Genomic DNA, 24,908 nt, shown 5'->3' on the forward strand with positions numbered 1-24,908 from the left:
AGTTAAAGGCTTTTGATTTTTAACACCAATTCAGAGACAGATTAATAATTTGCAAATTGAGTTTTCTACAATGGCATTTAACATTACTTAGAAAAACTGCTAATGGAATAATTAAATATAATGGCCACTCCAAGATGGTGCCTACATTACATCAGTGTGTTGCAGGGACAGAATAGATCACAGTATATGGTGGTGGGATATACAACCTTAGGAGCAAAGCAAGTGCGACCTCAAAAGAGGTCTTTGCTAATCAGGCTTGGCAGAGCTCCCACTAAGTTGCAGGATGAATACAGTAGAAGGTAAACAGCTTAGTCCCCAGGAAAAAGCATGAAGCTGTAGAAGTTTATTTTGGGTCCTCAGCCTTCCGTTTCTGTAATCCTACCCAGCTTTCCCCATCGCTCCCTCAGTGGTAGGCCCTCTGTCTCAGAGCCAGCCTGTTCTCTAGCCTCCTCGGGCCCCCACTACCCCACCCCGAGCTAGGAAGGTGAATGTCGTCTGCCCTTGCTGACTGACACTGGGACAGAGTCACTATTCACCTTGGCCAGCTATTTGCATTTTAAATACTTTATCTCTAATTGCAGAATGAAAAGCTTTGTCCTCCAAAGGGCATTTGAGAATCAATAAGCAGCTGAGGAGCTATTGGGGTTGGGACAGGCAGAGAAGCTTTCTTCATTTGCCCCTAAAATCTCCCTATGGCTACTTTAAGGTCTAGTAAACAAAATAGATTTGGTCCTTTGAGGGGCTAGTCAGAAAAGCCTACAAGTCTCAATCCATAGGCTTAGGTCCATCCTTTAAGGAATGATTTCCCTGTTGGTCCCTAATTCTTTTAAAAGGAAGGAGACAGCCCAGGGCAGAGGTAGGGAACCTGCGGCTTGGAGGACACGTGTAGCCCTCTAGGTCCTTAAGTGCAGCCCTTTGACTGAATCCAGACTTAGTCAAAGGATGGCACTTGAGGACTCAGAGAGCCAGGTGTGTCTTCAAGGCCCCAGGTTCCCCACCCCTGGCCCAGGGTCTGTGGTGGCTGCTATACTTCCAGAGCCACCTGGAGACTGAGGACTCCCCTCAGCCACACTTCCTTCTTTCTAACTTCTTTTATTTATTTATTTTTTTAAAAATCAGATTGAAATAGTGACACCTAAGGGTCAGTAGAAGGACCTCAGAGGTTAACTTGGCCTTCTTGGGAATTATACCTAGGGCCCTTGTAGTAGCAGGTGCTTCTATGGCGATGAATACGCTCTTGGTGCTCCTTTTGTCATGCTTGGCATACCTTTAAAATGTAACCCAATCAAGGCAATTGGGCATCAGGGCTGGATTACTACATTATCGACTAAGATGCCCTCAGATTCTGAGGCTACAGATCAGGACTGCACATCCCTTTGCAATCTGTTGAAGGGTCACACTACTACAAAAGAAATTAGTGGTGGGGGCAGGTTGCAGCAATGGGGTGGCTAATTAGCCTCCCTTAGATCTTAAAATCTGGATAAGGCTGTAATTTAAAGTAAAAGATGGCATGTTAAAAGGCACATTAAGGATTATGTACAGCATATAGATTATTGAGTTATCACTCATTGTCTCAGATCACTTGGAAATCAAGTGATTATAGAACTTACGGCCATCCTCTCGTCAAGCCCCGGTTATCTATTGGCCTCTAAATCACTCTTTTGGTGGTGAGTGACTCTCATGACTATACATCATCAATTTCCATGATCTCATCCTTACCTATCAGTGTATATGCACCCTCTTCCTTTATCCCTCTCCTCTCCTCCTTTTGCCTTTTCTCCTGGCAGCATAAACTCAGAAAGCTGTGCACCAGCAAAACCTGCCCTTCCTGGAGGCATGGAGGTGCTGTGGATTTAAGAGAAAGCCATGTCTCAGTAGAGGTCAGTTACCCCCCTGCTCCACCAGAGAATTTATATGGTGTGCCTGGTCCCAACAAGGCCTGTCTGTATGAGGTGGTTTACACTTGAGGCTGAGCTGGCAGAGAGAAAGCAGATGGCAGAGATGATTTAGGGCCCACCTAGATGATCTGTTTGCACCAAAGTGAAAGAGGAGGCTGGAGAAGAGTGTATAGACAGTCTGGACACTGGCTTTTCTGTGGTTCTGCCTAGAAGGTGAAGAGAGGCAGCATCATGGGGCAAAAAATGATGGCACAGTTTCTGTTTGGAGGGTAAAATAGTCTCCTTGGTTTGCCCGCTCAGGGAACAAAATCTGAAGTGGTTATTTGAGTTATATGAAGCAGCTAGGGGACACCGTGGATCAAGCACTAGATTTGTAGTCAGGAAGATTTAAGTTCAAATCTTGACTTAGACACAGACCCTGGGCAAACCATTTCATATTTCTCAGTTTCCTTATCTAGGACTGGGCATAAATGGGTAAAATGGACATCATGAGAATAGCTCTGCTGAGGATCAAATGAGCTAGCCTATGTAATATTTCCTATCCAATTACATGTAAAAACAATTTTTAACATTTGTTCTTTAAATTTTTGATGAGATAGAATATGTAGAGTGCTCTATAAATGGCAGCTATTGATTGGATCCAAGAACTTTGGAATGTATCATTTGAGAGCTTGGAGAATGTAAGGTAAATAATAGCAGAGTAACAATTACCAGCAAACACTCACATCACCCAGTTCCTATGCTATCCTCCTCCAGTATTCTAAGGATGGAAGATGTCACTTTACTTTGCTCCCCTTCGTGAGCTGGCTTATCACCTTAACAGTGTAAGAGAGAACAAGACTGAAGAGCTGATTAATCCATCCGTCTCCTCTGGCTCATTAGCCCGGGAATGAAAACTACAAATTTGAACTTGATGTCAGGAAAAACAAAAACAAAACTCCCTAATGATCAGAACTGCCTGAAAGTGAAGTGGGCTGCCTCAAGGGGTACTGGGAGCCCTGTCCTTGGGAGGTCTTCAAGAGGTCTGGATGACCATTTATCTGATATGTTATAGTACAAAAAATTCCTTTTTTTGGAATGGGTTGAACTGAGTGGCCAGTGAGCTCCTTCCCAACTCCAAAATTCTGTACTTCTGTAATCTAGGGAATAGGAAAGGCGTGTTAAAGACTAATTCATCACATGGATATCATAAATTCAATTCCTGGACGATACTGAGTCTCAGCATGAGACCTCTGGAACATAGCTGAGCCTTTTTTTGTTTCTTTTCTGAGTTCCATGAGACAGGATTGCTGGCTGTCTCTCCAGTCACACTCTGCCGGAGGGAAATGCCTCCCCCTAAGTTGGCATTAGCAAGATGCAGCTGAGGGGAAAGGCCTCGTTCACTCACTCTCATGAGGCTCCCCAGCTTTTTCTTCCTCCAGCACATCCTGAGCTCATCTGTAGCCTCCTCACACTCCTCTCTTTTCACACCTTTAATGTGGTGCAGAGCCTAGCCCCCAGGGCGAGTGCTCTGAGAGAGTTTCCTAATAGACAATGACTGGACCCAAAGCTGGAAGCTGCCCATAGGAGGGAGGTGACAAGCCTGGAAGAGCCTGGATCATGGAAGCATTAGGTAATCAATCACTGAATAATTCAAGTATGGTTTTACAAAAATCAGTATTTAATTTCCATGACTTCCTGTTCCTTTAAAATGGCCCAGCACATTATAAAACTTGGCCCTGAGGATGGGGCTGACATTAGTCATATGAATTCTTTCTTGATTTTCTGTTCCAGGGGTAGGGCCGGCAGGGTAAATTCAGGGGCCGTTTAATGAAATAGTATGTGTTGAGCCCCTGCTATGTATGTGATCAACTAGTTCCATCCTTGGCCTTGTCGGTATGAATACCCAGAGCCACATCCCTGCTTCCAGACTCATAACCTACATGATGAGAACCTGACATCCTGGGGCTACTGTTGGCCTACAGACCTGGGCAAGTCTATGTCCATCCAACCAGAAAAGGTGTGATTAACCATAGCTGCCAATGCCAAGTGCCCTCTTTAGTTGTGTGCCCTTTGACTCCCAGGGAGCCTTACCATGGTTGTGCCTTTTTTTGGCTCTGACAGTGCTTCTCTCCTCTCACGCTTCTAATCAGAACTGTGTGCCTCTTCTTGGGACCTACTCCCAGCTGGCTGTCACTGGAAGGAGTTGATAAACTCATTCACAATGAAATTCAAGGACAAAAAAAGTTTTTGTGTTATCCATCCCAGAGGCATTTGCATTTAAATCGAGAGCATTGTTTGAACTCCAAGAATCAATCTCTAATACTATGAATTTTAGGCTCTGCTGAATGACTGGTGTTGGGGAAGATATTTGTTGGGGTGAAGGATGAGGAAGCAGGGAGGGACTTCCTCAGTCCTCTTCTATCACAATATCTCACATTTCTGTAATACCTTAATCCTGTGCTTTTCTCACTACAGCCTGGGAGAGAAGTTGTTTTATGATTATCCCCCATTTTACATGTAAGGGTGGTGGACTTCTTGTTTGAATCAATCACCCTATGCCAATTACCAAGACTAACAAGATGCAGTAGCTCTAATGCTTTTATCAGATAAGAATAGAGTCTCAAAGTCCTTAATCAATTTGAAGGAAGTGAAAGTCATTGATGAGATGTAATGCTTGGGATTGCTTAAGAAGACTCAGTCGTGCCTTTGAATAAAATGGCCAGTCATTTCAGAATCTAGAATTCCATCCAGTAGCTTCAAGAGTAGGGAAGGAGTAGAGAATTGCTTGGGGGGTGGGGCAGGATGGGGAGAGAACCTTGGTTTCCTCCACCCTCTTCTCCATTAACCAGAGGAAGATCTGCTAAATTTTGAAAGGTTGGAAAATCTGGTACTTGCCATGGACATACTAGATGTGCTCCTCAACAGCAATGGCTATTGGCAACATCTCATCACTGAAGAGCTGAGGACAAATTGACTGCATAAGAAAACCAACAAAAAGCAATGCATATCTCAGTAGAACTTGATGAGAACTCCACAAAGGGAGGAGCAGACTTCCATCTAATTAGGAGCTGTGGATTACTTCTTTGCCACATGTACTCTCTAACCTTAAGCTCCCACTCCCCTGGACTCTTTACGTACTAGTAGAAGATTGTGCCTTTGGATTGATGGGATATTTTGAGCAAACTGTTCTTACTATACTACCTTAACAAATATCCGTTTCTAAGAACTAATTCTGGTTAGAGCATTGATGACAACTGATGATCAAAGGGGGAATCCATCTGTGGCGGGACTTGTGAGCTACAGTAGCTAGAAAAAGCAAGCTCTAATCAAAATTGAGGGCAGATTGTTTCAGTGTGAACATTTACACCTCAAAAATCAGCAAATGCTATAAATCAGGGTTTGATTTACTGTTTTGTTGATTGTCTAGACTTAAGAAAGTGATGAGAAAAATGTTAATGTGGATTAAACTTTAAAATGTGTCATGTATATTTTTTCCAGAGAGCCAATTGTTAAATATTTACCACCTACCCAAACTTCTCAGAATTACCTTAAGAATCTTGTGGAATGAAGTGAGCAGCTGCCCTTTAGGCCCCAGCCTGCCAGCACAAGTAGGGAGTGGAAGAGTGAGCCCAGCATCTGCACTACATCCGTATGAAGAAACTCAGGCTCAGAGAATTAAATAATTTGTTTAGAGTCACATGAGTGATTATTGTAGTCAAAATATGAATCCAAGTCTCCTGAATCCAAATCTAGTACTCTGAAATGTACAACCACAGAGAGAATGCCAAAGATACTGTCTAGTAAGATTGGCTATATTCCTTGAGACATATTCTCCAAAAATGCCTGACCTTTTGGGTACCAGAAAGAGTGATGACCTGGAGAATGGGAGAAGTATGTGTAGGGTAATTCTTTTCTCCTTCTAAGAAAGAAGCAAGGTGATATAGTGGAAAAAGCACTGGATCTGGAGGCAGGAAAACCCGAGTTCAAATCTGACCTCAGGAACTCACTAGCTATGTGACCCTGGGCAAGTCACTTAACCTCTGTCTGCCTCAGTTTCCTCATCTATAAAGTGGGGATAATAATACTTTACAGGGCAGAGGATCCAATGAAATAGTTGTAAATTGCCTATCATAGTGCCTGCCACATAGTAGGTGCTTAATAAATGCTTATTTCCTTTCTTTCCTTCCTTTCTTCCTTGGGTATGGTTCAGAGATCTCTCATACCCGATTTCTGATCCTCTTTCACCATTCTTCTGTTGCTGCCACAGTATCTTGGTGCTCAGTTTAACATTCTTGTCCTTTTTTTTTTCATTCTCCTCTTGTTGTTAGACCACCTCTGTACTTTTTCTAGGTTTTATTCACAAGAGAAAGGAATACCATACAGATAATCCTTTAGGGCAAAGATTATATCAGTTTTTGGTCTCTGTGTTCTCAGCACAAAGCACAGTGTGTGGTTCATAATAGACATTAAATAAATATTTGTTGACTCGATACATAGTCAACAATGAATAAACATTTATTAAGTGCCTAGCATGTGCCAGGCACTGTGCTAAATTCTGGGCATACAGAAAGAGGCAAGAAACAGTCCATACCTTCAAGGAATGAAGTGTTAAGAATAGCGTTGTAAGGGCAGAATCAAGATGGTGGAATAATAGCTGGAATTTTCACCAGGATCTCCCTATATACTCCCTCCACAATACCCAGAAAATGCACCAAACCCTAATTCTGAGTGGGAAGGTCAAGGAAAAAAGTCACAATGAGTTATTTTTCCAGCCCAGAGAAGCTTAAGAAGACAGAAAAAGAGGTCTGTAGACACTGTGTTAGTAGCTGGTCAAGAACACAGCATTGTTATTGTTTGTCCTTTGTTCTCAAAGAGGACCAATGACATCAAGAGGGTGATGTCTTGACTTAAAAGTGAACTGGATTTAAGTGAGGCAGAGCTGTGCAGAGTCATCAGCCCTACTCTCTCTTCCAGGGTCATCTGAGTCCAGTGGCAAGACGGCAGCAGCATGGAAGTGGTAGGCAGAAGCAACAGGGATCAGTGGCAATGGCATGCAGCAGCCCAGAGCACCCAGGGATAATAAGGGGACTGAATTCCTGGGCAGAAAGAGATCCTGGAGGACCTCAGTACTAGCAGTGAGAGCAGGAATAGGTGCCATCTAACAGTTCTATCACCCATTATGCAGTTCTGGGTCACAGTTCCAAGGCAGAGAGGTCTAAGGGTCTCAGTCCTACTGTGAGGAGCAAGGAACAAATTTCAGAAACATAGCTGTGTGGCTCTGAGCCCAAGGATAGAGTGGGGCTTACTTCTAACCTTTTGTCCCACAGGTAAGCCTGCAGTGGAATAAACCAGGGTAGGAGACCAAAATGAAGAGGAGCCAGTAGTTCAGTCACTGAACCTTAGAAACTCCCAGCAAGTTAACTGTGACTGAGTCCAGCAGCAGTCTATGGAAACTTGACCACACACAAGTCAACAGATCCCACCTGGGTCAGAAATTTAAAGAGCAAACCAAGAGGGCAGTGAATAGATTTCTCCCAGATCACAACATTTTGGAAGCACTGAAAACTTATAGGCCTTCAGAATGAGCCGTGAAAAGAGCAGAAGGACATAAAAGACAGAGGCTCAAGTCAGTTATCTCCCCCAGAGATGAGTAGGGCCCAATACAACATAAAGTCCAAAGTTAGGAAATAGGCTAGAAAATGAGCAATTAAAAAAAGAACCTGACCATAAAAAATCAAAATGGTGACAGCAGAGTTCAAGATACAAACACAGAAGAAGAGAATGACTTGAAAACATCTCAAATAAAAATGCAACTTTGGACACCAGCTCAACAAGAATTCTTAGAAGAGTTAAAGAAAGAGATAATTAAAAGAACAAAAAATTATTTTAAAAATCAAGTAGAGAAGTAGAGGATAAATTGGGAAAAGAAATGAGAGATGTACAAGAAAAATATTGAAAGATAATAATTGGCAGCTTGGTAAAAGAAGTACAAAAATATTAAAGAAAATAACTCCTTAAAAATCAGAATTGTCCAAATGGTAAAAGACACACAAAACAATACTGAGGAAAATAACTCCTTAAAAAACAAAAATGACCAAATGGTAAAAGAGACTCAAAACAGCACTGAAGAAAATAACTCATTATAAAGTATAATTAGACACAGGTAGCATCATCTTTCATAGGTCCTTTTAAGTTAATTTGGGTATTTATAATAGTCAAAATGGCTTAGTTGCTCAAAGTTGTTCTTAAAATAATATTGCTGTTACTGTATACAACATTCTCTTGGTTCTACTCATTTCACTCTTTTTTCTAAAATCATCAAGGTCATCATTTCTTGTAGCATAGTAATATTCCACCATGATCATATACCACGACCTGTTCAGCCATTCCCCAAATGATGGGCATCTCTGCAACTTCCAGTTCCTTGCCATTACAAAGAGAGCTGATATATATATTTTAGGACATATAAGTTCTTTTCCATTTTTCCTAATCATCTTTGGAAACTGACCTAATAGTTATATTTCTGGGTCAAAGGGTATAGGCAGTTTAATAACTCTTTGGGCATAATTCATAGTTCCACCAACAGTGAATTAGTGTTTCAGTTTTTCCACACTTGTAAATAATAGATTTGCAGTTTCATGTGCAATTATTTTTTCTATTTTACTATGTTATGGAAATTCTTGTTTTATTTCTTAAGTTCAGAATAAAATAAATAAAAAAATTTAAAAAGTAGAATAGGCAAATGGAAGCTAATGATTCTATGAGACATCAGGAAACAATAAAACAAAGTTTAAAAAAACTAAAAAAAAATAGAAGAAAATATAAAGTATTTCATGGGGAAAAAATTGATCTGGGAAATAGATTGAGAAGAGATAATTTAAGAATTATTGGACTACCTGAAAACCATAAATAAAAAAGACCCTAGACAGCACATTTCAAAATTATTATAAAGGAAAATTGCTTAGTTATCTTAGAACCAGAAGGCAAAGTAGAAATGGAAAGGATCCACTGATCACCTCCTGAAAGAAATCCCATAATGCAAACTCCCAGAAATATTATAGTCAAAATCCAGAACTTCAGTTCAAGGAGAAAATACTAAAAGTAAGCAAAAAGAAATAATTCAAACAGTCACAGTCAGGATCACACAAGATTTAGAAGTTGCCACCATTCTGAAAAGCAATTCAGAAGTCATTAAATTGTATATACCCTTTGACTCACCAATACTGCTATTAGGTCTGTATCTTAAAAGAGATAAAAGGAATAGGACCCATATGTACAAAATATTTATAGTAACTCTTTTTGTAGAGTCCAAGAAACTGAGGAGATGCCCTCTATTGGGGAATAACTGAACAGGTTATGGTATACGAATGTGATGGAATGCTATTATGCTATTAGAAGTGATGAAGAGAATAGTTTCAGAAAGACCTGGAAAGACTTTGATGCAAAATGAAGTGAGCAGAACTGGGAGAACCATCTGCACAGTGACAGCATTATTGTAAATATAATCAACTCTAAAAGACTTAGTCACTCTGATTAACACAAATTACCCACCACAATTCCAAAGGACTCATGCTGAAAAATTCTATCCATCTCCAGATAGAGAACTGATGGACTCAGAGTGCAGATTGAAGTATATTTTTCTCAGTTTTTTTCTTCAGAATATGCCTAATGGAGAATTTATTTTGTATGACTTCATATTTGTATTGGATTTTGTATTTCTTGCCTTCTTAATGGGTGGGATGGAGGGGGGAGAGAATCTGGAGCTGAAAATCAAATCAAATTAAATTAAATTTTAAAAAGAATAGGGTTGCCAAGAAAGGAAAGTGAAAATAAAAGAAAACTACCCAGTCTGGGCTAAGGGGTAGCAGAGGCTATTCTCAGGCCCAACTCGGCCTCTGTAATTGTTTAGGTCCAGAACCTCTATGTTGGTAGGCCTACCCCAGAAGACCAGGATATTGTCCCAGAACACTACAGGTGATTTAGAATTTGCTTTGCTTGGACTCAGTTTGTAAACTCATGGTTGGCTAGATAGAAAGTTTTGATTTCTGGTCACATTTTGACCACTGGACCCACATCCTTTATCACTAATTGTTGAGCTATCTTTCCTCCCTGAGTTTTTTTTTTTTTGGTTTTTTTTTTTTAGGCAATTGGGATTAAGTGACTTGCCCAGGGTCACACAGCTCGTGAGTGTCAAGTGTTTGGTCTGAGGCCGAATTTGAACTCAGGTCCTCCTGACTTCAGGGCTGGTGCTCTATCCACTACGCCACCTAGCTGCCCCCCCTCCCTGCGTTTAAAGATCAGAGGGGTCAGAGGGGTTCTGAAGGACAGTGGGGTCCATCACCCGGGAACCTGTTTCCCCACTAAAGCACATAAACCACACATCCCATTTTTCCCTCACTCTGACCAGGGGAAATTGCTAGCTATTTCCCAACTAGTTTGCAAGTCTTGCTGAATGCAGAGCCGAATACCAAAAGCACAGCTGCAACCAGACCCTCTGGGATGGTGCACTCAGTCCTGCCCTGGAATCAAGGAGAGGACTCAGCAACTCTGACCCCGAAGGGAAAGCAGAGCAGGACACTTTTCTGTTTTATGCAAAATGCAATTTGATAACCTCAAGCTACGGCCCTCCAGAGAACAGCAGAAACTTTACTCCTGAATTTTAAGAACTTTCAAATCCACCGTCAAAGAGCTTACTCTTAGCAAGGCTGATGAATAATTCAAGGCACTGGAGTTCTCCAGCGAGGTTTGGGCCCAGTTTGGGGAAGGGAAAATATGATGGGTTGCCATAGCAGCCGGTGTCTCCGTGGAAAAGTTTTCTGCTCTTCTGTCCCTTGCCATCCTCCTGGCATGGGTTCCACGTGGCTGATGTATGAGGGAAAGGGCTATGTCGCTCTTCAGCCAATGGGATGGTTGACATCTTAGCCAAAGTGGAGCTGGAGGAAGTTCTGAGTTGAGGAAAGAAGAAAAATGACTCTAGACAATTGACTATGTGGTATTTGCGTGGAAAGGGGAGGGAGCGGGGGGACTGAGGAACAAGGGTGATTGTTGCCAAAGGGAAGGAGACTGGGACAGCTGGTTGTGCTGGCTGTGAATCCCTTAGACTACTAACTCTACCGTGACTCAGGAGGAAGAGAAAAAACACCTTCTACCAGCCTGATGGTGGTGGCACCTGGTTTCTTAATGGGATTTTCAAATAAACATTCTCTTCCCTAGAGGCAAAATATTCTAATTTTCTGTTTCCAAGTGTCCCTCTCCTTGGGAATACTCATACTGATTAGTACCATCAGATTTGTTCAGTTCAAATCAACTCAAGGAACAAAACAAAAGTGTCTTCCCTCAAAGAGTTTACATTCTGCCTGAGGGATTCAGCCTGTGCAGAAGCAAATAAGCACAAAGGCTATACAAAGCAATTTAAAGAGGAGAGAATGAGAAAAGATCCAACTGAGGAAGTAGCACCTGAGCTGGGCTTTAAGTAAGCCATTCTCTGAGGTAGATGTGAGTAGGAGGGCATTCCCAGAACAGGAGGGAGAACGTGTGCCGAGGCACTGAGGTGGGAGAGTTGTCCTGAGTGGGGCGACAGCTGTTAGGGTTGTTTGACTGCAATAGCGACTGTGTATGTGAAAGGGGGTGATGATGTCTAGTTTACAGTACAGTGCCACTTGAAACCATCAGATCAGATCTTTTAGTTGTATGTGGAGCTAAATGGCTACATTTGCATATCAGTTTAGTTAGAAAAGATATTCATCTAACATCATTCAGATTTAGGTGTCCAAGTCCAGTTATATTTGTGTCAGTGCATCGTATCACATCAAGCAATAGTTATTGGAAAGCCCCGGAGCATATATGGCGCAATGTTGTATAAGATCAGCTTATTATCTCACAGAAGCGCTCAAAATAAAAAAAGTCCCTGTGAGGAGCCACTTTTTTGTCCTGAGTCTCAGTTTCCTCAGCTGTAAATGAAAGAATTGTACTAGATGTTTTCTAAGTTCTCTCTCAGCTCTAAATCGTGTTGATGCGGTCTAGAGGTTAGGGGTCCTGGCACCCCAAAATCACGATACCCGGGTCCTTCCCAAAAGAATTCAACCCAAGCTTTCCTGTAGCCAAAAACAAAGTTTATTGTAAATTTGCCACATTAGCTAGACTCTTAAGGAATCTGAGCCTCTATGGGCTATTGGCTAGATTGTAAAAATCTGAGCATCTTAATGGAGACAAGATGGACCTTATATACAGAAAGACTGTGGGGGGGATCTAGGGGTGGCCAAGTAGTTTGGGGTGACGGGAGGAAGAGCCTAAGGAGATCTGGATGGGAGTGGCTAGTAAACTGGGGTGAACAGAATTCCTGGGACCTGGACCTCAGTGGCCAAGGGAGAATGGAGCCTAGCTAGGATTGAGGGTAGGAAATGGCCAGGGGCCATAGGGAGGTAAAACAATGGAGAGGAGATTGGGTGTAGCCATAGTGAAAGGCCAGTTGATGGGATTATAGCCTCAGGGGAATGCCAGAGATTTGGCCATGTGGGAAAGTCCAGGGTTTTTCCTTTCTGGGGTCCAGATTCCAACCCCGTTAGTGTGAACCTCTAAACCTTTATATTCTAGTTTCTGCTCCACAGTCACTCAAACAAATGTTTTTTGTGCTTGTTTCTTTCCCCGAGTTCTTCTCTATGGAAAAATTCTCCTACCCAGCAAAACATAGAAAAGGATAAGAAGTGTGTGCATGTGTGTGTGGCCTGGGGTGGGGGGTGAAGGGGAAGAGAAGGTTTGGAGGATGTTAATGAAAATTCCAGAGTACATTTTATCTCTTCATGGGAAACCACGCCAGCAGCGTTATAGAATTTAGCCCGAGCTTTCTCACACGAGGAAGAAAAGCAGCTAAATCTGAGCCATGTTCAAGATGAGGGAGTGAGCGTTGATCTCATTATATCCCTCACTAATCCCCAACAACATTTCCCCAAATTCAAGGCAGGCCGGCAGCTGTGGATGTGTAAATCCCACTAATTGAGCCAACCCTTTCCAAGTGTTTTAGATTCATTCTCTGAGAGTGAGGGGCACTCACTTCCTGGCCACCAGGAAACCATGTGGGGCTTTATTCAGAAAAAAAGCAGTAATCTCCAAACTGTCCTGAGGGGTGGGAGTGGGAATTTCCCAAAACTTTGTCTCTCCCCAAACCTTGATATACAGTGATAGATGTGGATAAGGTATATACCATTGAGAAAGCATCTGGATTAAGGGACAGGGTGACTGAGAGGGGATTTGGGAAAGGTTTCCATCAATCTCAATTCACTACTCATTCTCTGTCTGAAATGCCTTTAAGTCCTTCATTGATTCATTTAATAAATATTTGAATATTTGCTACATTTAATGCTCTGTGGTAGACAGTAGAGAGGCATGGAAAGGGGGTGGGGACTAGACTATAAAAACATTCAATTCCATTCAATCCTCTGTGCATGTCTGTGTGTGTGTGTGTGTGTGTGTGCATGCATACCTGCATGTGTATGTATACACACACAAACACACACACACACACACACACACACCCTGCTGTGTTCAAATATTTTAGATACAAAGATTTTTTTTAAAAAGTGAGTTCTTTTCCCTAGGGAGTTTATAATTTAATGGGAGAAGACAGAACACAAATTTGATACATAGTAGAATGGGATAAGGACAAGAGTTGGTTTATACTGTGCGCTATGAGATATATGTAGAGGGACAAGTCACTTTCAGTTGGGGTAATCAAGGAAGGCTTCAGGAAGGAGTTGTATATGAGCTAAGGAAGTATGTGGGCAGCTAGATGTTGTAGTGGATAGAGTGTCAGGCCTGGAGTTGGAAGACTCATCTTCCTGATTTCAAATCTGGCCTCAGCCACTTATTAGCTGTGTGACCCTGGGCAAGTCACTTAACCCTGTTTGTCTCAGTTTCCTCATTAGTAAAATGAACTGGAGAAGAAGATGGCAAACAGCTCAGTATCTTTGCCAAGAAAACCCCAAAAAGGGTCATGAAGAGTCAGACACAAATAAACAACAGAGAGGTGTGCAAATTACTTGAGACAAGCAACAGTTTTGATGTGCTTTTGTGATAGCAATGGTCATATGTGTGTGCTTTTACTGACACAAGGGTAGAGCTCCTTAATCTTAAGTCTCAACTTTAAAAAATATTTAGTAACTGTATAATTTATTTGGTTTCCTTTGTAGTGCTATGATTTTGTTTTATGCATTTAAAAGCATTATTTTTAGAAGGAGTTCATAAGCTTCATTAGGCTGCCAAAGGGATTTGTGTCACACAAAAAAGGTTAAGAATTTGCACTAGGGTGACCCAGAACATCTTATTTACCAGATGAAACTAGATTGAGCTGGTTTCCCCACTTTTAGGTAATTTTTGTCATTTGAGGGTTGGATTTAGTGCCATACACATATGTTTAATTGTTGTGGTTTTAATTCTATTGTTTCTAAAAATTGGTTCCACTCCAATGAAATGGGCAGAAGTTACAGTAGCTCTTAAGGAGAACGTTTCAATGAATATTAGAGATATTGTAGCAGCTGTGGGGAAATGAAGCATTTCAAAGATCATTTAGGACCACAATAAAACAGGGTCAATAATCTTACTGAGTTGCAAAAAACAAAAACAAAAACCATTGATAAGAACTAAGGATTTATTGATGTAAAATAGCCTAATTCTCAGAAAGCAAGCACAGACATTCAGAGGCACCTAGATACTGGGTGGGGTTATTATTGATTCCTAAGAATAAAGAGAACAGGGGAGAAAATAGCTGCTAACAGTTGTCATGAAGGTAAAAAAAAAGTTTGTCATGCACAAGATAATACAAAGAGTGGAGTACTAAAGATTGGAAAAGGCATTTTTTTTTTTTTTACTGATAGAACTCACTGTTTTCTTTTAAAGCTATTCCTCAAACCATCATCAGAAGTCCAAGTGAGCCTGTAAGATTTGCCCATTTTCATCAGACTGCAAAACATCTACCTCCAAAGATGTTTGAGATTTTCCAGTGGGACTAAAAGCTTTGAGGCAATGATGGACTCCGATAAATATATTGATGTACTCAGAAGCAAATAGTCATCCTAGAATTACAGACATCGGCAAATGGGAATGCAATATGATAACATAACCTTGTCCCATGTTATATGTCATGAAAAGTTAATAAATGTTTTCTAAGATACAGTGACAAATACATTTTGAGAATTCTCTTGGATTAAATCTAATTGAAAACCTTTAAGCTGTAATCTAGGCTATATTTGGACAAATGGATTGTGTGTCAAAGGTATGCTTAATATCTAATGTGATAAAAGTGTGGTTTGATGATCAAAGATCAAGTCAACATTTTGTGAGCTCTTTGTTAAATCTTGTAAAACAAGCGTTTGTAGCAATGGAGGACATTGCACATTAAAATTTTTTGATGACAGAAAATGTTGTAAGGTTTATTGTATGTTGATTACTTTGTCCTAAGCAATTCATACACTTCTGTAGGCCTTGAGAGAGGGGATAGGTAGGATTTGGGGAGGTAATGATAAGAGGGAGGGAATTGTTGAACAAAGGGCCCCCAAGTCATAGTTTATCTCTTCTCGAATATCCAATTTTCACTTGAAGCACAAAAGCTAAAACTGGCTTGCTTTTCTAACCTCTCCAGTTGTTTATCACCAACACTTGATATCATCTTCACTTTTTTTCTCTCCTTGTCTAATCACTTACTAAAGCCTATGATTTTTTCCTTTGTAATGTCTTTTGGATCTGTTTCTTCTTCCCCTTTCCTACTGCTACTACCCTTGTCCTAGACCTCTTCTCATACCTGAATTACTAGTTTCCCAGTTAGCTTCCCTGACTAGTTCCTTCTTTTGCCTTTCTCCTATATATCCTTTTACCACTACTAGATAATCTTCCTAAATCACCAATATCAGCATGTCACTCAACCTTAAGAATTTCTAAGATCTTGGGGCAGTTAGGTGGCACAGTGGATAGAGCACTGGCTCTGGAGTCAGGAGAACCTGAATTCAAATCCAGCCTCTGACTCTTACTAGTTGTGTGACCCTGGGCGAGTCACTTAACCCCAACTGATGGGGTCATCATGGACCTCCCTATGACCCCAGGCCATTTCTCCATTCTCCCTTGGCCATGTGGTCCAGGTCTCTGGAATTCTATTACCTCATAGACTACTTGGCCACTCCTAAATCCCTCCCATAGTCTTTCTGTATATAAGGTCCATCTTGTCTCCATTAAGATGCTGAGATTCTTAAAATGTAGCCACTGCTGAGATTCTTAAAATCTAGCCACTGCTCAGATTCCTAATATCTAGCCACTGCTTACCCATGTTCAGACTCCTTTAGAGTCTGCCCAGTATGACGGATGTTCTAATAAACCTTGTCTTTGGCTGAAAGAAGGCTTGGGTCAAATTCTTTCAGGCAGGACCCTCGTGTTGTGATTTTGGGATCCCAGCACCCCAGCACCCTTAAACCTCATCATTTTGGTGGCCCATACGGGGAAACTGCCTAACCCCAAGTTCTTCTCCAGCCAAGACTGGAAGGTATGTAAGCCTCCCTACCTCCTTTCTTGCTCTGCAGTTAGGGTCACTCTCCAAACATCAAGGCTTGGAGGTGCTTTTCGGGCAGACAGTTAGGAGGCTATCTAGCACTGGGCCTGACGTTCTCAAGGCTCTGGGTCCACTGGGTCAGTTCAAGGCCATGGACCTGGGTACACCTTCCGCAGCATAGAGGACAAGGACCAATGCCCTATCCAGAAGTGTATCTGTTAATTCCCCCAGCCCTAGGGAATTGGGGAGAAACTGTAGTTGCTTTTTGGTTCCCTGAGGCTTACTTACTCCCTGCCCTCTGCACCTCTGAATCCTCCTTCATGGAGGTTACAGGGAAAGTCAGAATAGCTAAAAATATCTTGGCAGATTTTGGAGGTTTTGTGATTGATCATTAAAGAGTTTAGAACTTCTTACAACCCTGGTCACTCTTTTCTCCCACTCCCTTCACTTGAGTCAAGAGGATATCTGTTAACCCCTCTCATAGGAGAGGAGAGTTTCACCCTTTACCCCTCACTTTTGATTTTGCCCTCCCCCACCTGGGGAAAAGGAAGGAGGGGGGAGGGGCAGCAGCTACAGCTTGGGCCCCATTGGCAATGACCTTGGGCTCTGGGGCAACCTTTGCCTGGAAGCATCACCCAGGTTCAGCACATCCTGCTCAAGGTAAAGAAGCTGGCTTTTGAACTTGGGTAAGCATGATCTTTTAAATTTGTAGTTTTAACTGTTAACAATGAGATGTTGATTCTCTGTGTAAAGTAATTTAGAAGTGCATTTAACAAAACTGAAGTCACCTGATTGGTAATGAGTTTGTTTCAAGTTTCAAATTGGTGAACTTTCTGTATCAGTTATGTCAAGCAACTTTTCATAATTTGGTTATCACTAAAATAATTTAGCTATTGTTGGTTATTGTTTTAATGTGTAAACTAGCCTAAAAGTTTGTTTGGGTTATGTATGGCTTGCTAAGAATTTGCAACTATATAAAAGTCTCTAAAGATTGGCTTTTTACACCAGGACAAATTTAAGTTTGAGATGTAAATCCTGGAAAAGTTTTTCCTAAGCTGTGATTAGTAAAACTTGCTGTTTGAGGTAAAAGCTCATAGGATTTTATTTTGAGTTGTCTGATGGGTCATAATCCATCGATAATCAATAATCTGAGAGAAATGCCACAAGCTACTCAGAGAAGGTGGTACTGGTGGGAAGTCAGCATTGGGAAAAGCTGAGAGGACAATTTTAGCCTCAGTCTAAGATGGGATCCTCCAGGCTCAGTTTCCCCCTTATGTTCCTTTGAAGAGAAATGTTACCCACCTGGCTATTCCTGAGTCTGGCTATGAGGTAGATTTGATACTGCATGGTTGGAAAACTGAATTCTCTGAATTCAAATAGAGCTAAGGATGTTTTATTCTCTCATTTGGGCCCTAAATCAAGTTCCTGTTTTATATCTGGGCCCTGCAGTATTTTCTGTCTTCCAGACTATGGGCCATTCACCTATAGTTGGTAGCAAACAGCGAGTACCAGCCAATGTCACCACATCGTTCCCTGGATGCAGCCTGTGTTCAGTTCCAGTCAACTTCCTCTTTGGGACCCCCTCGAGCCAGGGACAGCTCTATGCCCTTGCCAGCAGGAAGCAGTTTTAGAAGATGAGACCTTTGCCCCTTACTCCAAAAGAATTTGGGTCCCATTTGTTTGAGGGGGGAATGATGGGGTCAGAATCTGGGCCCCAGAAAGGAAAAACCCAGGACTTTCCCACATGGCCAAATCTCTGGCTTTCGCATGAGGCTATAATCCCATCAACTGGCCTTTCATTGTGACTATACCCAATCTCCCCTTCATTGTCTTGCCTCCCTATGGCCCCAGGCCATAGGGATCTTCACAATAATGCTTTGAAGTGAGTAGGACAATTATTATTAGTCCTGTCTTACATAGGACATAGGCCCACCCTTGGTAACTCTATTACCTCATGGACTACTTGTCCTCTCCTAGATCCCTCCCATAGTCTTTCTGTATATAAGGTCCATCTTGTCTCCATTAAGATGCTCTGATTTCTAAAATCTAGCCACTGCTTTGATTCTTAAAATCTAGTCACTGCTTAGATTTTTATAATCTAGCCACTGCTTACTCATGTTCAGACTCTTAGAGTCTGCCCAATATGACGGATGTTCTAATAAACCTTGTCTTTGGCTGAAAGAAGATTTGGGTTGAATTCTGTCAGGCAGGACCCATGTGTTGTGATTTTGAGGTCCCAGCACCCCAGCACCCCTAAACCGCATCACAACTGCCTCCAAAAAAGAAAAAAAAAGTATTTATAAGATCTCTCTATTGTTTCTCAGTCCTCTATTAAAATGAAGGATGAACAACAATAACAATTGTTTATTGGATTAAATCCAAACTCTTCATCCCAGCATTTAACACTTTCTCAATCCCACCCCCAACCTATTCAATTTAGAGATTATTACACCCCAGTGAACCCCACCTCTGCTCAGAGTTGGACTAGTCTTCCAACTGTCCAAAAAGACTATAAACAATTCTATCTCCACACACCTTTGCTAATGCTTTCCTCCCACTTGAAGTGCCTTCTCCCTCCCTTTTTCATCAATTCAAATCATATCATTCCTTTAATACCTTCCTCAAGAGCCACTTTCTATTACTTTTTCTGTCCAAAAGGAGGGGTGCTGGGCCAGATGATCTCTTGAGATTCCTTAGAACATGAGGATCTCTCAGTCTCTTCCATTAATTCTCCCCTTCTTAAACCTCATCTATAATGATCTTTCCCTACTCTCAATTGCACTATGATTCAGAAATGCACAGTTTAGCACTTTCTCATATCTTACCTTATACTGTCAGTGGTATGAACAATAATGATGATGATGTTCTTAATAACTTACATTTGTATCATGCTTGATAGTCATAGAGTGCTTTCTTATACATCATCTCATTGCTCTTCACAATAATGCTTTGAAGTGAGTAGGACAATTATTATTAGTCCTGTCTTACATAGGACATAGGGGCAACTAGATGGCACAGTGAACAGAGTGCTGGGCCTGGAGTCAGGAAGACTCATCTTCATGAGTTCAAATCTGGCCTCAGACACTTACTAACTGCTGTGTCATCCTGGGAAAATCACTTAACCCTGTTTGCCTCAGTTTCCTCAACTATGAAATAAACTGGAGAAAGAGATGGCAAACCATTCTAGTATCTTTGCCACTAAAATCCCAAATGAGGTCACCAAAGAGTTGGACATGACTGAAATGACTGAACAACAATGCATATGAGATAATGGAGGAGCTTCAGAGAAAATTCTAATCATCCTGAACTTATCCAAGGCTGCACAATCAGTAAGGGAACATAGGTAGGGCAAGAACCCAGATCTTCAATTACAAGTTTTGTGTTCTCTCAACTATACTGCTTCAGTTGCTAAATCCTCATGAACCTTGCCTCCCCCACTATAGTGCAATATCCTTAAGGGAAGTAATGATATGTTTTCATTCTTTTGTATCACACCATAGTACCCAGTGTACTGCAAAGTACATAGTAAATCCCTAATAAATGCCATCATTCAACTATTTGACTGGAGGGTTTACATTGAATGAGTTGCATTCCCTTCTATGAGCACTTGTTGAGTAAGCAACACTGCTTTTCCTTCTCCTCTCCCACCACAAGGTTGTACACTCCTGACCTCTCCCCTCTCAAATGTCAAAGCATTGGTGAGACAGATAATGTCACTCATCTGATGGTTGATGCAGGGATCTGTCTAATCCAATGTCTCTTCTTTACCATCTCCTTTCTTTTCTTTCAGGAGCACATGTTGTTATTGTTTTTTTGTTCTTCATTTTCAAAGAGGACCAATGACATCACAGAATGATGTCTTGACTTTAATGTGAATTGGATTTAGGTGAGGCAGAGTTGCACAAAGTCTTCAGTCTCACTCTCCCTTCCAGAGTCACTGAAGTCCGGTGGCAAGATAAAAGTCAAGATGACTGGTGATGGCCCTAGGGTGCAGTGGATGACCTTGGTGTCTTTGATGCTTAACCAAACTCTAAGCACTTCACAGTGCTTTAGCTGCCTACATGGTCATTAGAACAAATTATTCTCATCTACTCATTGTGGCAGGGGAGGTTTTCACATGCTTGGGGTAGACATCTCACATCAGAGGATATAAAATTTGTAAGAACCTTAGAGATCATGGTCTAACACCTTTATTTTATAGGTAAGGAAACTGAAGCCAGTAAGTCATATATCTCTTCTTTTTCTTTTAAAAAATAAGTTTTTAATGATATCTTTTCTTTTTATGACACCTACATTTCCCTCTCCCTTCTATTCCCCATGAGAGCAATTAAGAGGAAGCAATTATATGGAAGAATAGAAAGGGGAAAAGCAGTTAAGCAAATCTAAGCAATATATCAGAAAAGTCTGACATATACAGTGTTCCATAGCCATAGTCCTTCACTTCTTTTAAGAAGTCAAGGATAGTTAGGTGCCTTTGCATTATCTCTTCTTTGAGTCCTTCTCTTTCTTTTACCGCTAATAGATTAGCTAATTTCACCTCTTTTTGCACCAACACAAATTCTTATTAACCCCTTCTGTCTTTTTCAGCTCTTGTCAAATTATAGTTAGTAAAATTTTTATTTACTTTTTCCATTTCTCCACTCTGAAGGAAAAAAAAACATTTTATTGATGCCTTTTGTCTTGGTTTTTTTGTTTGTTTGTTTGTTTGTTGTTAGGCAATTGGGGTTAAGTGACTTGCCCAGGGTCACACAGCTAATAAGTGTCAAGTGTTTGGTCTGAGGCTGGATTTGAACTCAGGTCCTCCTGACTTCAGGGCCCGTGTTCTATCCACTGTGCCACCTAGCTGCCCCTATTTTGTCTTTATGTTATAATCATTTCTTCAAAAAAAAAAAAAAAGACAACTCTTCCATTCTCCCCCTTTTCCCACTCCCTTGAATCTTTTCCTTGCAACAAAGAAATACTCTCCACTATATTTGTGAATGAAAACATGTCTCTAATCAGGTTGATTAGGATTAGGATAAGCATTAGGATAATCTATTTGAATCAGAAAAGAAAAGTCATACATGTTTTGAAGTAAAATTCGTCAGAATAAAGAGTCAATGCTATTGCCTTTTAAAGCTCGAAAATCTTCAAAATAGCCTTCAAAATCTCTATTAAATTCTCCTTGATTTTTATTTAAATCTCTTTTTTTAAAAAAATGAATCAAGACCCCAGATAAAGTTTTTAAAACCTCTTTCTTATTCAATATTATTGTGTTTTTGTTTTAGTTACTGATCTGCAATAATAGTTGCTAATATTATTCATTGTAAATGACCAGTGTTTTGGCTCCATTATGTGGCCTAGCCCCGGAACCTAACTATCATTTCTAATTATCTTCCATTTTGTTTCTATGGGAAAATGTTTTCCAGGTGCTAAACAATAGATTCTAAGCTTAGATAAGATCAGATGCACTTATGGTGGTATGGACATAGACCAACTAACTCAACAAATTACCATTTGGAATATAGCCCATTTATAATTTAAGGCTGCTGTATATTGAAAGGTTGTAAATTCAGGTGCATGGTAAGGCTGATGTAGGCCAAAGATGCTATTAATTAGAATGTAGTGGCTGTTTATTTGTTTAACTTGACCCTGGGCCATCCTGCAGTTTCTGAACCCTTGAAACCATCTGGAACAACAATGCACAAGGTTAAAATTCTCCCACTCTGTAATTAACAGAGGAAGGATATACTTACTCTAGCTGCCCAGATTCAGACCCTCTGCTATTGGAGAGAAGAGAGAGGGTGAAAGACAACATAGACATTATCCCAAAGCTCTAAAGAAAGGAGTTGAAAAAGTGTTGCATGGAGTGGAGATAAAAATCACAGCATTTCAGATGACACTTCCCTGTAAGCTAACATATAAAGTATACTGTACTCTGAGCCCACTATCTCAGAGCTAGACCACTACATCTTCTCCACAGATTTGCAGCAGGTACCATGAGGGGTTTGGTGGTTTGTCTTTTGAGGGTGTCATAGGCTTGAGTTTATGTTTCCCCCATTGTTAGTCACCAATGACTAGACCATAATTCTATTTAACAACTTCACATCAATTAACTTTTACAAGGAGATATTTAATTTGATGATAGCAATAACAAAAAAAAAAAATTCTCCCAACCACTCAGAGCACATTCTTTCCTTATCCCACCTTGATCCCTGGAGAGATTGGGCTTAGACTTAGTTTAATTCCTATATAGCATTGATTCCACAAGTTCACATCCAAATGTCTTGTTATTATTTGTCTTTTATTTTCAAAAAGGACCAGTGCCATCACAGGATGATGTCTGGATTCCCATATGAATTGCATTTAAGTGTGGTAGTCAGCCTTACTCTCTTTTTTAGAATCATTGATGTCCAGCGGCAAGACAAAAGTCAGAACACTTGGCAATGACCCAGGATGCAGTTGATGACCTTGATGTCTTCACTGCCTGACCAAGCTCTAAGCACTCCACAGCACCTGCTTCAACCACCTTCATGGCCATTGGAACAAATTGTTCTCATCCATCCATATGTGTCCAGTTATGACATAACTAACTGATGGATGAATTTTCATCTAATTTACCACTGGGGTGGGTCCCAAAGGTCATTCTTCACCCTTCAGGAGATGGCAAAACCTAGAAACTGGGACCAGCACATCTGGAAATTCTCTCTCCTGACTTTTCTAAATCTACAAGGTCATAGTCTCCAGTCCCTTCTAAAAAGGAAAAGAATAAATTCAGAGACAGAGGAGTGAGGCTGTATAATCACCAAACATCAGCCTCTGGCAGGAGGAGGCTCAAGGCATCTCTCCTAACAGCATTGCCTCTTACTAGACTCCATCAATGGAGGAGTCAAACCAAGAAAGAGCAGCTGAAGAGAAAAATGGTCAAAGTCTATCTTGCTGGTGAATTTTGAAGGTACTCCCACTTCTGACCATGGAGCCAATCAAACAGCCTTCTTCTAACCTTGAAGGTAGTAGAGCCAATTAGAGGATGTCTATGCATGCTCCAAAGTCTTTCCCCGGTACTTCTATTACATATCAACCCGACTCTTCCAGAAGCTGACTTCCTGACTTTCTTCTTCTTTTTTTTTGGTGAGGCAATCAGGATTAAGTGACTTGCCCAAGATCACACAGCTAGTAAGTGTCAAATGCCTGAGGTCAGATTTGAACTCAGGTCCTCCTGACTCCAAGGCTGGAGCTCTATCCACTGTACCACCTAGCTGCCCCCTGAGGTGCTCTTCCAGTATTCTAGTACTCCATTACTTTAAAACTCCAAACAAGCCCTGAGAAGCACACATAGATGTACATAATCAGTCCTTCCCATGGAAACAAACAAAAGCACCTTGGCTCCTGGGCCTTCACTGCCCAGAGTCTTTAGGGAGACAAGAGCTGCAGGAGACTAAAGTTAGATCAGAAGAAGGTTCTCCAAGGATTCATTGCTTCATTTTGTAGTACATATCCATGGCACTGGAGCTTCCTAGACAAGCCCTTTACTAATCTCTCTAATGGGGACAGTAAGTTCATATGCTGAGAAGAGTATTTTATTTTTGTCAGCGGTTCTGATCAGGGAACAGTTGCATTTGAAAATATTTTGTTGCCCAGAAATGGAATGAATCTGTATGATTACGGTAATGATTATAGCTGGAATTGACCTTTAGCACTTTGCCATTGATTTTTTCTCATCAATATCATAATCATCAACAAACATGAAAACTTCAGTATTTTTGTTGTTGTTTAGTCATTTCTTTTGTACTTGACTCTTTGTGACCTCATTTGGGATTTTCTTGGCAAAGATACCAGAGAAGTTTGCCATTTTGTTCTCCAGCTCTTTTTATAGATAAGGAAACTGAGGCAAAGAGAGTTAAGTGACTTTCCCAGGGTCACACAACTAGCAAGTGTCTGAAGCCTGATTTGAACTCAGGTCTTCCTGACTTCAGGCCTGGTGTTCTATCCACTATGTCAGGTAGCTGCCTTCTAAAAAAAATTAAGCATTTGTTTTTGTTCACTCGTGTCTGACTCTTCGTGATCCTATTTGGGGTTTTCTTGGCAAAGACACTGGAGCAGTTTGCTATTTCCTTCTCTAGCTCATTTTACTGATGAGGATCTGAGGCAAACAGGGTTAAGTGACTTATCCAGGGTCACATAGCTAGTAAGTGTCTGAGGCTGGATTTGAACTCGTGAAGATGAGTCTTCCTGACTCCATACCCAGTATTCTATTCATGTACCAATATGTAAAGAACAAAAAAAGGGTTGTATATAAAACTGTGAACTTTGGTTATATTTAACTTGTTTTTTTATTGTATATTAAATTTAAGCTTGTCTTTAAAAGAGTGGATAGAGAAATGACTGAAATGACTGAACAACAACAAAAAATTACAGTTTGTGTCCCTTTTTGAATTTTCTTCTGTGAATTTTTTAATGTTTTAATGATGCTCTTTTCTTTCCTTCTTTTTTTCTTGTACATGTATCACTACCTACTA

General features: G+C 40.8%; 1 long non-coding RNA gene across 3 annotated transcripts in view; it reads left to right on the forward strand.

Annotated features, from left to right (window-relative positions):
• The window catches only part of LOC114044191, a 72,512-nt gene extending 57,241 nt beyond the window's left edge, over nt 1-15,271 (forward strand). For 2 of the 3 annotated variants that reach the window (XR_003569186.1, XR_003569187.1), the window contains one exon: nt 14,772-15,271. This is a non-coding gene — a long non-coding RNA (uncharacterized LOC114044191). The remainder of the gene's footprint in view (nt 1-14,771) is intronic. The other variant, XR_003569188.1, reaches the window with a different exon arrangement.
• Nucleotides 15,272-24,908: the final 9,637 nt, after the last annotated feature.

The sequence above is a fragment of the Vombatus ursinus genome, unplaced genomic scaffold, assembly GCF_900497805.2.
Source record: "Vombatus ursinus unplaced genomic scaffold, bare-nosed wombat genome assembly UNPS02014772.1, whole genome shotgun sequence".
Lineage (NCBI taxonomy): Eukaryota > Metazoa > Chordata > Mammalia > Diprotodontia > Vombatidae > Vombatus > Vombatus ursinus.